The sequence below is a fragment of the Coregonus lavaretus genome, assembly GCF_964263955.1.
Source record: "Coregonus lavaretus genome assembly, chromosome: 33".
In the NCBI taxonomy this organism is placed as follows: domain Eukaryota; kingdom Metazoa; phylum Chordata; class Actinopteri; order Salmoniformes; family Salmonidae; genus Coregonus; species Coregonus lavaretus.
Window position 1 is genome coordinate 14,371,235 of NC_140020.1, and position 21,472 is coordinate 14,392,706.

The window sequence follows — 21,472 nt, forward strand, 5'->3', positions numbered from 1 at the left end:
TCAACATATAGAGTCCCCAGAGCCAGGGTGTGACAGTCTTTTTCTGTTCCACTAAGTTTTATAGCCTTGACGCTTTGCCAAAGTTTTAAAAAATTGTGTTATTTAGAAGGACTGCAAGGTTAAATTGAGTTTGTGCACACTCGCACTTCACAGAGGCGGTGTTCCCTAACAAAAATATGCAAATACATGCTACAACGCGCCAAAAGGATCTCGCTAGCTCGTGCTTGGCTTTGTCCACCTCATTCTGCTTCATTTGCTCCCACTGTAAATGACACAGATGAACTATCTTGGGTTAGTTATAAATCTCTTGGTGTTTGTAACGCAAGATGGAGGAGAGCCTGTCTCTTGTCAGAGATTGCTTTTATTTTTGGAGATTGCCAAATGTGAACTTTTCATTCAAGGCAGGATAAATATATTGTTTCAAGTGATAATGAAACATGTTTTGTTTAGTTACTTTTTTCTCAAATTGTTTCTCTAACTTTATAGCAATTCAAGCTAGCTAGCTAACGTTAGCTAATTTATAGGAATGGGTTACAAGTTGCTAGCTATCCCATAAAGCCATCACCGAAAACCACAAAGTTTCATCTTCTTCTGTGGTTTGGTAACTTCCTGTCCTTCGATGGACACTGGCTGGACTGAAGACGACGAAAGTTCGGAAAATGTTAAAGTATGCAGCGTCCGTCTCGCAACGGAGCCTTCAACCACAAGGTAGTGTTGTTATTCCACTCTGTTGTGGCTGTCCACATTGAAATGCATGACATCCGGTGCAACGTAACTGAGTGCTTATGGGTAATGTGAACGAGGCTTATGCCACGTTCATATGCTAGTCTGAACTAGGAAAGTCGGACATTTCTGACTTGCTGATTCATTGAACGCGGCACGTGTATAACTACAACCAGTTAGCATGTCGGAAATTTCAGAGTTTCCTAAATCCGACTAGCTTGTGAACGCGGCATTAAGGGGGACATCGGCTGCGCTGATACAGACTTGATCCGTGAGACACATTTGACATAAGTACCGAAAGTAAAAACAATTCCAGTACCGAGACGTTTTTCATGTTCAAGTACCGAAGTTTCAGTATACCGTGCAACACTATTAGATCCATAGCCTTAGTGTTGTCTGAGAGCTCAGTTAGCCAGTTAGTTTGTGTTTTCAGATGTTTTCCCATAGCGCTGAGCTCGGTCGTTACTTGATGCAGCATGAATCCAGATGGCCACTTAAAACTGACAGGACAAACTTATGATTTGGTTTGACACAGCAAAACTGTGGCCCAACACATTTGGAGCATTGTTAATGTGTCTGCTAGGCTAACCCACAACAAAAAATCATGACATGTTTTTGTGGAGTAAATTGTACATCAAAAGTTACTTTTGATCATCATGTCTTGACCCCTTTCTCCATGATGGTCATTTAGCTTGAGTAGTTAATGCACTTGAGGCCTGCTGCCATTAAGTCTTAATGACTACATCAGCAGCAAAACTGCAGACGCTGTTTTGATCAGTTAGGGGTGTCCAACATTATGCTTCGTCCACACAAACTCAGAGAAACCAATGAGTGTGGAAGTAAACAGTGCTTACAGTTCAAACAGCCGTGGAGTGTGTCTCTTTCTATCTGTTAAAGATGTTTTCTTTCCATTGAGGACTCATGAATATCTCATTGCTGGGGCTTCGTACAATGCCAGGTTAGTAATAACACATTTATCAACAGAAGGACTTTTACATATTTATGTGAAGATGGCAAGCTCTTTGCTTTGTCCTTTAACGATATCATCTCAGAGTCAATTCTGTGTGTCTTGAAAGAAAACATGGAAATGATGAAGTGTCTTTATTGCACCATCCAGATCTGAACACATTTCAAAGCCTTTCGCTACTTCTATTTGCTTGATCTCAAATGTCCAGGTAGCATATTTTCTCTATGTCACTCATCAGTCATTGAAGGGTTTGCTAGTAGTTCCAGGCTAATATAATTCTCAGTTCTTAGCTCTATATTATTAGCCTGATATGTCACTCAAAATCATTCATAGATGGGTCTGCTTGTAAAGTAATTTCAGCATCAGTTAATAGCCAATTGTATTATTAGCCTCACTTCTAGCTTTTTAGGCGTGATTGCTGAAGGCAAAGCACAACTCTAGATTTCTTACATACTCGTATTATTATTATTATTATTATTATTATTGTATTTCTTCCAGTCACTCTAGCGCTTAAACAATTTAAGCTATTAACACAAAACTAACTTCCAAATATAAAGACTGCCCCAACTTAGATTGCTTGAGAAAACATTTATGATAGCATTTATACTTTTTGTACTACAACAATATGTAATTGAGCACCCAATACATTTGAATGGCAATAAAAGTGCCATAGACTTACTGTACATGGGGAAGATCTAGAAATTTGGGCGTGCATATTCTCCTACACCATTTAAGCTATTAACACCAAACCAACGCCGAGCAACATTGAACCCAACTTAGATAGCTTGCATTCAGATTTGTTATATATATTTTTAAACTATATCCATTACAAATTTGCATAAATTAACATGGGTTTGAATGAGAACCATAGGAATAAAGCGGTATCTATTCAAAAGGGCCCTGCTATTTGGCCAATTAAGATACACGACTAACTTTAAAACATTCAGGTTACCCCAACCTCAAATTCTTTAAAATCTTTATCAATTATAACTTCTACGTTTGCATAAATTAGCATAACATAACTCACCGACAGTAACTCTTGAACCGTTCAAGCTAGAGCCACCAGACCAACTTTCAAATGTTCAGGCTATCCTATCCAATCGATCAATCTGACCACAGCTATTGACCACAACTACTGACCACAACCACACAACTACTGACCACAACTACTGACCACAGCCACAAAACTACTGATCACAACTACTGACCACAACTAATGACCACAACCACACAACTACTGACCACACAACAACTGACCACAACTACTGACCACAACAACACAACTCCTGACTACAACTACTGACCACAACCCTACAATTACTAACCACAACCACACAACTACTGAAAAAACAACTACTGACCACAAGCACTGACCACAACCACACAACTTCTGACAAAAACCACAAAACTACTGACCACACAACTACTGACCACACAACTACTGACCACAACAACACAACTACTGACCACAACTACTGACCACTACTGAACACAGCTACTAACCACAACTAGTGACCACAACTACTGACCACACAACTACTGAACCACAAAACTACTGACCACAAGTACACAAGTACACAACTACTGACCACAACTACTCACCACAACTACTGACCATGTCCATACTGTAGGGCCCAAAGAAGCTGCAACACAACTATACCACTACACAACTACTGATCACAATTACTGACCACAACTACTGACCACACAACTACTGACCACAACTACTAACCACATCCATACTTTAGGGCCCAAAGAATCTACAGCACAACCACAAAACTACTGACCACAACTACAGCTATGCTCTTCACTAGCTCTAGTCGTGGGCGTAGTTCAGTGGCGGTCAGTGCCATTTATGATGAGGGAGGATGGTTATTTTCATGAGCATGGACTTATTTCTATTACAGCATGTTGGATGACTGTCATTCATATTCCATTCACTCAGCTCAATGTAACATCGATAGGTTCAGGCTACTACATGACACTCAAATTTCCCCTACAGTGAGGGAAAAAAGTATTTGATCCCCTGCTGATTTTGTACGTTTGCCCACTGACAAAGACATGATCAGTCTATCATTTTAATGGTAGGTTTATTTGAACAGTGAGAGACAGAATAACAACAACAAAATCCAGAAAAACGCATGTCAGAAATGTTATAAATTGATTTGCATTTTAATGAGGGAAATAAGTATTTGACCCCTCTGCAAAACATGACTTAGTACTTGGTGGCAAAACCCTTGTTGGCTATCACAGAGGTCAGACGTTTCTTGTAGTTGGCCACCAGGTTTGCACACATCTCAGGAGGGATTTTGTCCCACTCCTCTTTGCAGATCTTCTCCAAGTCATTAAGGTTTCGAGGCTGATGTTTGACAACTCGAACCTTCAGCTGCCTCCACATCTGCCTCCAGAGCGACTTACAGTTAGTAAGTGCATACATTTTTCATTCTGGCCCCCCGTGGGAATTGAACCCACAACCCTGGCGTTTCAAGCGCCATGCTCTACCAACTGAGCTACAGGAGGCTGAACCATTATTGGGTGTCACTCCCAACCACAATAGTATCACCCTAGATGGTATCATCTTGCACCCCAGTCAGGACATTCCATCACATACTCATAATCAGTGGCCCCCCAACCTTCTTTGGCACGCATACCTTCTGACACCCACCAGTGACACAAATAAATGGAACATCCTCAACCTCAAAATTCTATGTAACACGCAACATTAAACACATTAACAAATCCTGTATAAAAACACGTCATATCAACCCCCCATTTTCTTTCTTTTTCTATTTTAAGTAAAATCCCACAGATATAACATTTACTTAAACCAAACAATTCACATAAAATTTGATTTCCAAAATAAAATATTCTCCCATAGCTTTACATATGATTGGAGTAAATTCCCCATATAACTCAATCAACATTATCAATGGACTCTACACTTGAATAACATGATATAGATGAAGAATTTGTACTTTCCCTCCTTGCATTCTTATTGACTGATACATTTCTAGCTGTAATCACTAATCCCATCCTGTATTTCTATAATATTTCCCATAGCTTTAGTTAAATTCCCAAAACCTTCCTATTCTGATGGCAAGTATGTAAAACATGCATCTCCCCCTATAATCGCATACACTCCCCCTTTAGCCGCTGTAATAGCATCCAATGCTATGCGATTATTAATTGCATATTGTCTACTGAGTGCCATTTCAGACCCAATTGCTGGAAAACCCATTACTATTAGTAGGTACCATGTTTAGTCTGAACCCTGACTATGTTCCAGCAATATGCCTTAACCCTCCCATTGTCCTAGGGTCAAAATGACCCGCCACTGTGTTGAACCAACTTTATTTAATTTTTATATTTTTTGGATCATTTGTGAGAAGGAGGCAGTGATACTTTCTTTAAAGTCTCACTGCCTCCTTCTCACAAATGATCCCCAAAATATAAAAATTAAATAAAGTTGGTTCAACACAGTGGCGGGTCATTTTGATCCTAGGACAACGGGAGGGTTAAGATAGAGGCAAAGGATAACACTCTGGTTTCATTCACTGATAAATCAGGACAGCCTTGGATTAGTTAGGATTGAGGAATTCAACCCAAGGTCAGATCAGATGAAAATAGCATAAACATTTCTATGTCACACACACCAAACCCCATGATAGGAACCAATTAACTTATTGCATATCAACATAGATGTAACCCTATCTCCGTGTTCGTTGATTAACTACGTTGATCTTATTATCCAACCCAAATTTAGAATGACATTGCTTAGTGACTCACATGGGTCTTATCAATCAAAGTTAACCCTCAACTTAGCACACATATCACCACTCTCAGAATGTACACTTATATTACATACAGTATAACAATCCAGAATTCTAGTATTACCTTCCTCATCATGAGAATAACTATACATCATTATCACAATGCATTCTTAATCCAAATTACTATACATTTAGCAGTGTATATACCTCCTACATCAACCTCATACCCAAATTACCACATTTAGATACATCCAAATTAATTATGGACACAGCTGACCAACCCCGTGCTTCCCCTGCACTCAATCTTTTGCCGTTTATTATGTTCTTCAGACAGCTTCATAGTTCAACTTGGATTGCCCATGACAATGTCCCAATTTCAATGTTTAATCCGAGCAGCTACCATCTCTACCCCCCATTCTGTCTCGTCCAGTATACCAACAACATGAGAAATGTTGTATTTGAACAGATCTCTCTCCATTCTCACTCCTCGTGGAATCCTATCACACTCCCGAGAGAAAAGCATGAGAGAAAAGCAGTTGATAGCTTCGATTGGATGTTGTACACCGGTTGCAGGTAGAAGTGGTGCTGTACAGGACCGTATTCAATGCCTTTGTTGCTCATCTTCAGCCGGTTAAGAGGGGTTTTGAGGTTCACACCATTCTAGGCCGAATTATCCCTGCTATGCATCAAGTCACCTCGAGAGAGGACAAAACCTAACAGTTTAGTTGAGTTCATTTCTAATCCAAGACATCCATATAAGCATTGACTATATGACAAAATATTATGTTTAGCCAATTATTCTTAATAACAATTTCTAATATACTCCCCTTATCACCCTGTTGGCTTCACCTCCGAGTCACAGGATCAGGATTTTTTTTGTCTCCAGGGCGCAGTAAATGCCCATATTCTCCTGCTAGGTTGCTCATAGAAGCCTTCACCCATGAAGAGAGTCTTAAGAACATTGTTAGGTGAGACACAGTATGCTACTATACCATGTCTTCTCATCAATCAGGAGAAGCCCTGAGATTAGGTAGAGCATATTCTTGCAGCTTGTTGTAGTCCTCTAGTTTCAGAGACAGGCCTCCTCTACACCCTAACTCCTACCACAAATACACTTGCACATAACACATTCCATCTAACCCATAACACATGAATTACTACAGCTCATATTCTTAATACAATTTGCATATTTACCAAAAGGCCCCCAGGAAAACAGTAATCCCCCTTTGTACACATGACTCGTATCGTGGTTCATGTGTTCAAAAAACAAAACAACATTGCCTGTTAAACCAAAATAATAAATGAAATTAGAATGACAACCTTTGATAATATCTTAACCTTAATTGTATCCCATAATGTAATTCAAGGAATAGTAAAATTGACAAATGTCCCTCATTCAGGACTAGCGCTCTCTCTCTGTCCTTGTCATGGTCCAAATCATATATAATACTATTGCTAAATTATAAACTTCTTCATAATTATCAGTATTACAAATGACCCTCAACTCTGTATAATAAATGACCTTAAATTCATCATCCTATGTCTCTCGGTTTTCCAGTGTGGGTGATCAAATTACACTAGAAAGTCGGGACAGAGCTCAAGGTCATTCAAATCTATAGTAGTCTAATCACCAAAAACAGTCCAATACTTCATACATTTTGTATCCAAGTGTACAGTAAATCCTTAGTATCGTTCTTATCGAAATAAATCACATGTGTGTGTCCCTTTAAGATTTATAATTTCTAACCCATGAAAACCCCCAAAAACGAAATGAAATAGTCCACTCAGTGAGTCAAACATGCTTTAACACCACTACCAAACATACATAATGAGTGTATTGTGTGTGGTTATTTGCAAACCATATTTAAAAAAAACAGACAAAAATAAATAAATAAAATAAAATGGCCAGGCCTTGTTTTATTTGGTAGTTTCCTTCACTTCATACTTCGGACACCTTGATACTTAATTTCATTTATCACTCCCCCAAGACACTGGTCTCGGGAAACATTTCAAAGAGAGAAAATCACTATCCCCATTCTCCTGAAAGAAAACCTGCACATTCCGTTAGTTTCCATTTTGCTAACTCTTAACCAGTCCAAACAATTCAAATTCGAAATTTGTACTTTCCATTGAATTTACCAGCCTTCTTTGTTTCTTTTAACTCAGAAACCCTCAATAACATTACTCATGACTACTCCAGAATAAGATGACCTAAAATCTCTCATAAAATGAAAACCACCTTAAGGTTCTCTGAGTTTGCAATGAGCATCCCTATTTTATTACCCTTTAGACTTCATTTTGTGTCATTCTCACAAGGATTATTCAACCCCAAAATCGTCTCCCTTTGCTCCCAAGTCAAATTATCGTGCTATCATTACTGGATCAATGTCCAACGACATAGGTAATATCTGTTTCGCCTTAGATTGTTCCTGTTACCCCTCTAAATGTCATATTTTAGTCATTCGCAAATATAATCAATTACTACGTGTAAGGAATCAGTGATATCTTATCCCAGGCATCTATTATCAAAGTTGTTTGAGACGTTGTCTCCTACGACTTCCTTAACATACATACTGTAGGGGGCGGCAGGTAGCTTAGTGGGTAAGAGCATTGTGCCAGTAACTGAAAGGTCGCTGGTTCTAATACCCGAGCCGACTAGGTGAAAAATATGTCGATGTGCCCTTAAGCAAGGCACTTAACCCTAATTGCTCCTGTAAGTTGCTCTGGATAAGAGCGTCTGCTAAAATGTAAATGTAAATGTAAATGTAGGGGACTTCCATCAATCCTGGAAGAAAGAATCCTACTGAAAACACATCAGATAATACCATGTTTCATTAAGTTGACTAGACACCTTCTAAAGTAAACATACCCCTTTCCGGTAATCTAATCATCCCAACCTGTTGCATTGATTTATTAAAAATATAAACCTGTTGATTAACAAATCTAGAACCTTCAAAAAGTTGGTGCTGCCCCATCAGCGTAATAATCAAAACTACCTGCAATCCCCTGTTCCACGTAACGGAAACAGATTATCGGTTTAGAATTCAGTAACAGTCTGCATAACTCACTGGTGTTACACAAACTATAGAATTGAATAACAATAATACAAAATTGTCAAAGAATGTTTCCAGTTCAACTATTCAGATCTCTGCTTCAAATGTACCCCCTGCGTCCTTTACATCCCGATTAATAAATTAATAAACCCAAAAGCTTACCTTGACTTGGACGAGTTCCAGTAATCTGTTGGATAGTCATAGCCAGCTAGCTAACATAGCATCCCTCTGTTTGATCCAGGTCTTTGAGTAACTAAATGAGTCAGCTGCATTTGATAGCTAAGTAAGTGAAACTGAAAGTAAAAAAAAAAGACAAAATCTCTCTCTCTATCTCTCTCTCTCTCTTGCTTCTCCTTCATTTTTGAATAAATTAATTTGTTGAAAACTGTTCAACTATTGTCTTTCTCTCTCTTTGAGTCAACTACTCACCACATTTTATGCACTGTAGTGCTAGCTAGCTGTAGTTTATGCTTTCAGTACTAGATTCATTCTCTGATCCTTTGATTGGGTGGACAACATGTCAGTTCATGCTGCAAGAGCTCTGATAGGTTGGAGGACGTCCTCCGGAAGTTGTCATAATTACTGTGTAAGTCTATGGAAGTGGGTGAGAAGCAAGAGCCTCCTAGGTTTGTATTGAAGTCAATGTACCAAGAGGAGGATGGAAGCTAGCTGTCCTCCGGCTACACCATGGTGCTACCCTACAGAGTGCTGTTGAGGCTACTGTAGACCTTCATTGCAAAACAGTGTGTTTTAATCAATTATTTGGTGACGTGACTATATTTAGTATAGTTTTATCTAAAAAAGGATAACTTTTCCAATGTTTCTTTTTTCTTTTTTAAAATGAAATTCACTGAGGAGGATGGTCCCCCCCTTCCTCCTCTGAGGAGCCTCCACTGACATAGTTAGCTGGCTCTGGTTCACACTAGCTCTGGTTTATCTCTGTTCTAGCTCTGGTCTGCACTATAAATTATAACTACTTAAATACATACATACATTAGCATATAATACCCACCAACAATATTTGTCACTCTTGAACCGTTCAAGCTAGAGACACCAAACCAACTTTCACATGTTCAGGCTATTCCATCTTATCAATCAACCGATTGATCAATCACTCAATCAATCAAATCAATCAATCAATCAATCTTTCCATCAATATTGTTTTCCATTTAAGCTACAAGACCAACTTTAAAATGTTCAGGCTATCCTAACTTCATATATTTATTTTACTTTTATAAAATATAAACTATAACTATAGAAATGTGCATACATTAGCATAAAAGAACACACCAATAGTAACTCTTGAATTGTTCAAGCTAGAGACACCAAACCAAATTTCACATGTTCAGGCTATCCTTTCCTATTATATCCAATCAATCAACCAATCAATCAATCTTTTCATCTACCTACTTTTTCAACTATAACAAGTCACTACCATTACTACTGCAGTCAATACTACTACTATAACTTATTTCAAAACCATACATACTTTAAAACAAGCTAGCAAGAACACCACATTTTCTTAAGGAAATGTACTTTTCTAGTTTTAGTCTAACTTCTGTCATTGTATGTTTGCAATGTTTGCATTTCTATCATACATTTCTTGGAAGTCCCAGCTTTTTAAAAACTCATGTATGACATATAGTTGAAGTCGAAAGTTTACATACACTTAGGTTGGAGTCATTAAAACTCGTTGTTCAACCACTCCACAAATGTCTTGTTAACAAACTATAGTTTTGGCAAGTCGGTTAGGACATCTACTTTGTACAAGTAATTTTTCCAACAATTGTTTACAGACAGATTATTTCACTTATAATTCACTGTATCACCATTCCAGTGGGTCAGAAGTTTACATACACTAAGTTGACTGTGCCTTTAAACAGCTTGGAAAATTCCAGAAAATGATGTCATGGCTTTAGAAGCTTCTGATAGGCTAATTGACATCATTTGAGTCCATTGGAGGTGTACCTGTGGATGTATTTCAAGGCCTACCTTCAAACTCAATGCCTCTTTGCTTGACATCATGGGAAAATCAAAAGAAATAAGCCAAGACCTCAGAAAGAAAATTGTAGACCTACACAAGTCTGGTTCATCCTTGGGAGCAATTTTCAAAAGCTTGAAGGTACCACGTTCATCTGTACAAACAATAGTACGCAAGTATAAACACCATGGGACCACGCAGCCGTTATACCGCTCAGGAAGGAGACACGTTCTGTCTCCTAGAGATGAACGTACTTTGGTGCGAAAAGTGCAAATCAATCCCAGAACAACAGCAAAGGACCTTGTGAAGATGCTGGAGGAAACAGGTACAAAAGTATCTATATCCACAGTAAAACGAGTCCTATATCGACATAACCTGAAAGGCCGCTCAGCAAGGAAGAAGCCACTGCTCCAAAACCGCCATAAAAAAGCCAGACTACGGTTTGAAACTGCACATGGGGACAAAGATCGTACTTTTTGGAGAAGTGTCCTCTGGTCTGATGAAACAACAATAGAACTGTTTGGCCATAATGACCATCGTTATGTTTGGAGGAAAAAGGGGGTTGCTTGCAAGCCGAAAAACACCATCCCAACCGTGAAGCACGGGAGTGGCAGCATCATGCTGTGGGGGTGCTTTGCTGCAGGAGGGAATGGTGCACTTCACAAAATAGATGGCATCATGAGGAAGGAAAATTAAGTGGATATATTGAAGCAACATCTCAAGACATCAGTCAGGAAGTTAAAGCTTGGTCGTAAATGGGTCTTCCAAATGGACAATGACCCCAAGCATACTTCCAAAAATGTGGCAAATGGCTTAAGGACAACAAAGTCAAGGTATTGGAGTGGCCATCACAAAGCCCTGACCTCAATCCTACAGAAAATGTGTGGGCAGAACTGAAAAAGCGTGTGCGAGCAAGGAGGCCTATAAACCTGACTCAGTTACACCAGCTCTGTGAGGAGGAATGGGCCAAAATTCACCCAACTTGTTGTGGGAACTTATGGAAGACTACCCGAAACGTTTGAGCCAAGTTAAACAATTTAAAGGCAATGCTACCAAATACTAATTTAGTGTATGTAAACTTCTGACCCCACTGGGAATGTGATGAAAGAAATAAAAGCTGAAATAAATCATTCTCTCAACTATTATTCTGACATCTCATATTCTTAAAATAAAGTGGTGATCCTAACTGACCTAAAACAGGGAATTTTTACTAGGATTAAATGTCAGGAATTGTGAAAAACTGAGTTTAAATGTACAGTGGGGAAAAATAGTATTTAGTCAGCCACCAATTGTGCAAGTTCTCCCACTTAAAAAGATGAGAGAGGCCTGTACTTTTCATCATAGGTACACGTCAACTATGACAGACAAATTGAGAAGAAAAAAATCCAGAAAATCACATTGTAGGATTTTTTATGAATTTATTTGCAAATTATCGTGGAAAATAAGTATTTGGTCACCTACAAACAAGCAAGATTTCTGGCTCTCACAGACCTGTAACTTCTTCTTTAAGAGGCTCCTCTGTCCTGCACTCGTTACCTGTATTAATGGCACCTGTTTGAACTTGTTATCAGTATAAAAGACACACTCCAAACTCCACTATGGCCAAGACCAAAGAGCTGTCAAAGGACACCAGAAACAAAATTGTAGACCTGCACCAGGCTGGGAAGACTGAATCTGCAATAGGTAATCAGCTTGGTTTGAAGAAATCAACTGTGGGAGCAATTATTAGGAAATGGAAGACATACAAGACCACTGATAATCTCCCTCGATCTGGGGCTCCATGCAAAATCTCACCCCGTGGGGTCAAAATGATCACAAGAACGGTGAGCAAAAATCCCAGAACCACACAGGGGGACCTAGTGAATGACCTGCAGAGAGCTGGGACCAAAGTAACAAAGCCTACCATCAGTAACACACTACGCCGCCAGGGACTCAAATCCTGCAGTGCCAGACGTGTCCCCCTGCTTAAGCCAGTACATGTCCAGGCCCGTCTGAAGTTTGCTAGAGTGCATTTGGATGATCCAGAAGAGGGTTGGGATCTTTTTGGTAAAAACTCAACTCGTCGTGTTTGGAGGACAACGAATGCTGAGTTGCATCCAAAGAACACCATACCTACTGTGAAGCATGGGGGTGGAAACATCATGCTTTGGGGCTGTTTTTCTGCAAAGGGACCAGGACGACTGATCCGTGTAAAGGAAAGAATGAATGGGGCCATGTATCGTGAGATTTTGAGTGAAAACCTCCTTCCATCAGCAAGGGCATTGAAGATGAAACGTGGCTGGGTCTTTCAGCATGACAATGATCCCAAACACACCGCCCGGGCAACGAAGGAGTGGCTTCGTAAGAAGCATTTAAAGTTCCTGGAGTGGCCTAGCCAGTCTCCAGATCTCAACCCCATAGAAAATCTTTGGAGGGAGTTGAAAGTCCGTGTTGCCCAGCGACAGCCCCAAAACATCACTGCTCTAGAGGAGAACTGCATGGAGGAATGGGCCAAAATACCAGCAACAGTGTGTGAAAACCTTGTGAAGACTTACAGAAAACGTTTGACCTGTGTCATTGCCAACAAAGGGTATATAACAAAGTATTGAGACACTTTTGTTATTGACCAAATACTTATTTTCCACCATAATTTGCAAATAAATTCATAAAAAATCCTACAATGTGATTTTCTGGAAAAAAAAATCTAATTTTGTCTGTCATAGTTGACGTGTACCTATGATGAAAATTACAGGCCTCTCTCATCTTTTTAAGTGGGAGAACTTGCACAATTGGTGGCTGACTAAATACTTTTTTCCCCCACTGTATTTGGCTAAGGTGTATGTAAACTTCCGACTACAACTGTAGGCAGCAATGGAGATAGAGTTGCATTGAGAGTATTAGGCTGTAAGACTGATTGAGCTGTGATTACAGTAGTCCAACATTGTGGTCCATCTCTGCCAGGACATCATTTATAGTTCTCGAAAGTGTTTTAAACGCTTTTGAGGTTTTGTGGTGTAATAATGCCCTAAAGGTGTCATAGTAGATCTGTAAGAAAGGCAGTGGGTGTGAACATCAGTGAGTGCCCAGCACAACAGTGCGTTGCTCTGCAGGGTGAGATGTTTTTCCCGCCAATTGCACACGATTTCATCAGCAGGCCTCTCTGTTTTATCTCAACAGTGGTAACTGACTGTGCTATGCTGTCAATGTAATGACTATTACTAGTTATGGAGGATTTAATGACATGTTATTTGTCTCTCGTCTGAATGCCTGCACATTTTAATCAAAAGATTGATTGCTGTGAAGATCACACTTACAGCCATATGTCTGTCTCTTTGTAAAAATCTCATAAAATACTGTACTCAATATCCTCAGATGAAATGTGTCTTTTCAGCCCTATATGTTGGCTCAGGGATCAGGCAGCAGCTAAACTGCTTTAGCTTGTCAAAAAGACTTCTCAGCAGAGGTGTGTGGTTGCCAAGAGAGGAGGGAGGTGAAAATGCATGACATTTCTTCCAGAAAGATCAAGTGCATTACATTTTTAATTTGCAACATTCTTCCTCCAGATTTGTGGGGGATTTGACAGACGAAATCAAACAGCAGCATCCATTGTCATGGATTTATTTTGTGACATTGATTCATGTTTTGAGATGTACATGAATCTGGGAATCATACAATGTCAGTGGTTCTATTTCATATCAGATATGGTTTGGTCTTACAGTTGTAAAGATAATCTTGGAGTAATTGGACTAACCATGCCTAAATCAGGCCTTGGTGGCTGCCAGGTGCCAGTCTGTTGAGTGGGTAGTGACTGACCCAGCTGACACCCAGATAAGAATGTGGGCACAGCGCTTCACAGGTAATGCTGTCCCAAAGGGCAGTAAATCCAGTCTGTATCTTTTATTTCATGTTCACAAAGGTAAACAAAGCACTTTGGCTGCACCCACTTTGGCTGCAATCAGTTTGGCATCCTGTGGCAGATGAACAGCTCCTGCCTGTGGGTTTTATTATTATTTTTAATCAAGATCAGCTTTAAAAACATATTTCTCAGTGTCCTGCCTGTGGCTACTTCCCTCCACTGTGAGTGACGTGACTTGTCTGTCTGCCAGTCCCATTCTCAGACCAGCAGAGGGAGGAAGCTGTTCAGGAGAGGAGTACTTATGCCCCCTCTGCTCCCCACTCCATGACAGCACAGGTCTGTTGGAGGGGGTCACGCCCCTAGCCTAAAAAGGCAAAGCAGAATACAGCTGGTGTGGCTAGCTCTAAGAATAACCCAGGCAGGCAGGGCAGAATAGCCTGGGGTAAGGTTACCTTGAAGCCCCCTTCCTGTCTTATGTTTCCTGATCTACACCCATCATGGGCAGGGAAAACTTTTAGGCTGGATCTGCACCTCTCCACTGGCCAGCCCTGGAACCTTTTTCCTCCTCAACTTTTGCTCTCGCCCTCCTGGACTTTAATTGACCCTCTTCAGAGAACCAATGAGACGGTAACCCTTTGGTATATTTTTCCTTTTTCTTCTTCAGGAGAATTGAACATCCAATCCAGACACCAGGTGTAATATTTTTTGGTTGTGGCAGTGCTTCCTAGTAGGGGCTCTGTGGATGGACTCATCCTCGATGATCAGGACTCAAACAGGATAAGCTTGGTGGCGCTCCATGTTATTTTTTTTCACTACAACTTCGTTTTTTCGTTTTTTTTGTCCTAAGGGATTAATTGCTGAAATTACACATTCAAACCAGCATGACTGAGGGAGTCGAAGGTACAGTATCTACACAAGTCTAAGTATGTCTTTACATTTTACTTCCTTATTATAGGTAACTTCATTTGTTATTTTAAATGTTAAAAGCATACGTATAACATAGCTCAGCAGACATTTTGGAACCTGCTCTGTAAAGGAATCTCATGATTGGCGGTTTCTAAAAATACTGGATATCATATAGCATATCATATTGGCTATTTGCTATGCAGCCTTGAAACACTTGTGACGTTAGCACGGCTTTAAGTGTCTTGCACTTAAGGTGCATAATCCACCTCCATCATTACTGTTACAGCTGAGAAGAGTTGACGTCATCTGACTTTTGGGAATCAAACTAATGATTATTTCTGATGTCCCTAGTTTTCCCTCAGTCAGTTCGAATAGAATAGGCTTGATTTTATTCAACCTGAGCCAGGGTGTCAAAACTTATATTCAACTTTACTTAAAATTGACCTAGAAGTGACTCAGAGTACATTTGGAGAGCAGCCAGGAGAGGATAAGATCAGATCAGTGTTTTGTTGGCTAACTCTATCTGACTCTATTATTGTCCTGAGATTAGTTGTCATGGATATCTACTAAGGGTTCCCAAGACAGGGTCGTCAACTTTAGGCAGCGATGGGTCAGGAGAGAAGTAAAGTAGATGTGTTGGAGCTTCATTCATTTTTAACAGCACAGCATATTTGTGTGATGTATTCCATCACTATCCCCTCTACACTACTCCTGGAGTCCAGGATAATACCATACTGTAAATACCATTACTGTAACCCTGACAAACACACTCAAATGCACATACTGTGCATACATACAAGCACGTACGCACACACACACACACACACACACACACACACACACACACACACACACACACACACGCACACACACACACACACACACACACACACACACACACACACACACACACACACACACACACACACACACACACACACACACACACACACACACACACACACACACACACACACACACACACACACACACTGACACTGTACAAGTCACAGTATGACTTGTGTGTTGTGTGAGAGGAAGCCAGGCATATGGTGTCTGTCTGCAGAGCCTCTTGAGTCAGCAGTTTGAGGGGACATGGGTAACCAATAATCCCCCTTGGCTGACAATGCGGTGCAGGCCATGGTGAAGAGACCCAACAGGTGGCCTGATCCCACACTGGGCCAGGCTGGACAAAAACACATGCACACGCACTCTCTCGCTCGCTCTCTCACTCTCTCTCTCTCTCTCTCTCTCTCTCTCTCTCTCCCTCTCTCTCTCTCTCTCTCTCTCTCTCTCTCTCTCTCTCTCTCTCTCTCTCTCTTTCTCTCTCTCTGTCTCTCTCTCTCTCCCTCCCTCTTTCTTTCTTTCTCTCTCTTTCACACTCACCGACATACCGTACATGCATTCATACACATGGATGCACACAAATCATGATGGCTGGAGCAGCATTTCAATCGGATACTATCTCTGTCATGGGCCGACTCAGAGAACACACCAGAGACCCATGCCACAAGCAAGGGCTTCTCACTGATTTGCACCGACCTGATTTCACAGTGTAATAGCAGCATATCACATTTTAGAGAATGAACACTGCATTCTAACTACTGCACCTGCACAACAATCAATGGCTTATTCTGACCTAGTCTGCCACATTCTGGTAAATCGATGAGCAGCCTTGTAAAATGAATGGCGCACATAAAGGTCATATGTTTCGTTTGTAAGGAAGCTCTCTCCATTTAACACCAAATCAAATTGCCACGCTACAGAGATTTATGAAAATGAAACAGTATGAAAATGTATGCACTCACTAACTGTAAGTCGCTCTGGATAAGAGCATCTGCTAAATAACTCAAATGTAAATGTAAGATTTATATTCATTTATAGAGATGGGTTTTCATGGCTAAGTCAAAAGATCACAGAGACAACACATTCCACACAAGACATTAGATTAATTTGACACTGTGCACCATATGGTTTAGTATGGTACAGTACAGTAGAGTACTGTCAAAGTCTAGCTATTTACCTGACAAAAACTTGTCTCAGTGCAGTTTAATCACAAACCAACCCATCACTTGGTCTTTATGGTTGGTTCAGCATCATGCCACCAACCTATCTTTTGTTATTTTCTTCCAGCGCGATCCTCCACCACAACCATGGTCATAGAGAGCAAAAACGGGGAGGCAGGACAGCCCCTAGTCAGGGTGTCTAAGAGGACCGTGACTGACGACCTGTACACCACCTTCAGTTCCCCCATGGCCTGGATCCTGGTCCTAGCCCTGGTCGTCACCTGGTCCTGCGTGGCCATCATCATGTTTGACCTGATGGACTACAAGGGCCTCACAGGTAGGTCCTGAACCTGTCCCCCTACTGCTCCTACCCATCATGCATTGGGATGCTACTTCTAGGTCTGTGTTAGGTTAAAGTTTAGACTTCCTCTTTGCATTGGGATTCTACCTTATACCTCAAAGGCCTCTGTAGGTTAGAGCTAGACTTCCTCTTTCCTTTGTTTGTACTCATTAGGATGAAAAGGGGCTATTGCTGCTCAGTAGTTTATGTGATGCATCATGCATTGAGTAATCATCCATCTTGGTCATTTAGGCTCTGGTTTTTAATGATGTGGATATAGATTTGGTCCCATTATAAACAGCCCCTCTGCTCAGGTTTGTTCATTAATTTAGCCTTAACATTTAGCCTGGGTGAAACAAGGTCATGGATAATGGCTTAAACAGCCGATGAGGGATTCAGTGAGCTCAGGGAGCTTGATAAGGCCCAGTAGCTTGTTGTTTCCAGGCTGGCACTACTTTATCTGGAGTGCCACTGCCCTACCAACGGTGTGTGGGCTCTCAGGGTAGCCGGGAGCTCATTGGCTGGGTACTGATAGGACCGACAGCAACAAAGTCAGATAGGGTGTAGCATTGCAGTTTACTGGGCCTGGGAACTATCAGCAGCAGTTGTGTTCGGTTAAGGTTAACAGTTATCTGAGAGAGGGTGGGCAGAAATAGCCATGCCCCTGTCCCAGTCAAACAGCTTTGAGTGAAATAGCTTACTTTTGGATGAGTCAAAATATGTACTGGTAGATTCGTTTTGAGATGCATCGCTTCAGTCAGTAGGGATGTTATTGTATCACAGACTTATAATTAAAATAGTTCATTACAACTGTTGCAGACGTAATGATTACATTCTCTGTAGAGTTAATGTATAATGTATTCTTGTATTCTTCAAAGTTGTTTTCAGTGTGGTTTTGTGGTTTAACAATAAAGTTTGACAATGACCATTTTCATTGTTTGAGAGTTTGCTGTTTGCTGATGTGGATCAGTATTTGAGAGAAATTGTCATTGTGTACATGGATTGTTTTATCCATTTTCATATTTTCATGTCATATGCCATTCACATTTCATTTGCACATACATTTCTTAAGCAAACTTCAAAAGTGGGCACCATTGTCACGTAGATCTGTTTAACTCACAAAACAGTAGTTGAAGGCTGACATTCTGGGGGCTGTGAGTCTAGTCTACCCACCCCAAGTCATTCAGCCTTCACAGATATCACACCCTTTAGTTTCTCACTAGAGTGCCACAGCTACGTTCATTCTCATTTCTAATCTAGTTTCCTCCTCCTCTTTTCACCCTGTCCATCCCCACGTTTTCCAATTGCCATCCAATAAAAATATCATACATTATACTGTTTGCCACCTGGTCAAGACTCTCTCACTGCAGTCTGCTGCTCTTGCCCGTCTCTTGCTTCCGCTCTGCTACTAACAACCTGCATGCTTTAATTGCTGATAGGCAGCAATTGTCACACACTCCAGTCAGTGTTGTGGTGGCTGCATGCTACGCATTAATGGATTCATGTACACATTGTCCATCAAGTGTTGCCTCTGGATCATTCAAGTTTACACAGGTTACATCTAGTACTCAGGTTAAATTTTCACACGATTATTTCATTATCACAGTTGAAGGAGGCTATTTTGTGTTTATACACAGATACAGTATGTCTCCATGCTGATGGCAACTCTGATGCCAACCCTAACGGTACAGATAGTCCTAAGGTCAACCATAACCTCCCTATATGAATGGTTTTGGACTATAGCTTTCATGATAACTCATTCACAGAACTGACTTAATACTGGTTTATGACTTGAACAGGTATACAGCCCATTTAGAAGTCACCTGATGTGTCATTAAACTACTATTCACCAGTTTTTTGTGCGTAGTTGAACAAAACTTACCATAATGACGCCCTAGTGTGGCCTTTTCTGCGATATAGCATGGCTTTTATATCAATGTAGGTAACATCCATTACAATAAATGTCTTTGTTTGTCCATGTGTGTGCGTGTGTGTTTTCAGTCATTACTTGTAGTCCAGTAAAATGTGTTTGGTGTATGAAGCGCTCATTTGTAATGAATGTGCTGTAACTGTACTATTGCAAGTTGGCTGTAGCATTGCCCGCAGTAGCCTACATAGTTTAATCAATTATTACATAACCAGACAGCATTAGAATGTATTGAGGCTGTATTACAGTACATCATGTTTTGTGCCCAGTAAAGCTGCATGGCCTTAGAAAAGCAACGTTTTAGAAAGCCCAAGTCCTGTGCTACCTTCCAATGTCTGGATAGTCCTTTATTGTTGGTGCTATTGGACAGAAAGCTGTAAAGATTTCCTAATCATTCCATAGATCGTTTGATTGGCTTCAATAGCTCAAGCTCAACAATAAAATAATTTGTTTTTTTGTGCGGCTTAAGTAATAGAGCAAAATAGACCACAATTAAAGGAAAAACAACCATTATATTCACCTGAAATCACTATAAGTATTGACATGTGTTTTTAAGGGCTTATTTCCAGGAAAAATTATCCCATTTAATTGTGTGCCAATTGCTCTCAAGCATCCGGCCTATGATAACTTACAACTGTCAATTCAGTTGACTTTCCTGTCTCAATTTGTACACAATTGCCTTGATGCTAACATCAATAATGGCACATTGAGACCATATCAATCTGTGTTGGTGTTGTTAACTGTGTGGTATTAAATACTGACCATGCAGAATGTCTTTCTCTTTGATTGAGTGTTGCTGTTGAGAAGGAGACACCAATCTGATGTGTTTTAATGTTTCTAATTTAATATTGTATGTTGCAGATAAGCCTGCAAGGAGAGATATAGATTTCCTCTACAATACATAATAATGAGCATTGAATGTGGCCAATACAGATGGTCATCTATGGAGGAATTACCTCCTAAACCATTCCATATGCAATCATGGGAAGAAATTGAAGCTGTGGCCATTTATACCAAAGCCTCTCAGCCTTGTCATAAGTATAAAATAGTATTTATTAGGTGTTAGTAGTCAGACTATAGCTACACTATACCCTAAACCAATTTCTTAAACAGTAGCCTTATTAATGAAAGCAAAGGGACTAAATTGTGGTCACACATCCCTAAATTAGATTAGGAAAGTGGGGTTAAGGTTGGTAAAGAATATCCCAGGGGATACTGTATGGCACCAGGACAACACGTGGAATGGGAGGGTGATAATCATCACACAAAACCATGGCACCATTGATTAACCCTAGAAGACCAAGAATAACAAATATCAATTCTTAACACATTTTGGTGTGAGTATAATTTGTACACGCACAGTATAATGTAAATATACCCATATCATATAAACCTTTTAGGAAATAGCCATTGAAGCCACAATCTTTGAGGACAATGTATAATTTCATGCTGAATCACAGTAATACTGAAAGCATGTCCTTGCTTTTAAGAATCGGCTGTCAGGACAGGTAGCTAGCTCTTGGTCCCCTGTAGGATACTGAGCGGTATCATCTCTCTCTGTGAAGGATAACTGTGTCACTAGACTCCCTCTCATAGACTGATCCTCTCTGTTCATTTGAACCCCTCACTGTCAGAAAGGAGACTGCCAGAAACAGTGGAATTTAGGGGAATAGCTAGGAGTATCTGTCACTCATAATTTCATACCAAATATTTATTGTAGTGGACCCAAGTCGATATCAAAAAGAGTTTTAGAATGTTTATTTTATTTTTGAAGACAGCGAGGAGTGACAGCAAGTGCACTTAGCAAGTGCACATTTTTTTCATACTAATTTCATCACCATACAGTGGCTTGCGAAAGTATTCACCCCCCTTGGCATTTTTCCTATTTTGTTGCCTTACAACCTGGAATTAAAATGGATTTTTTGGGGGTTTGTATCATTTGATTTACACAACATGCCTACCAC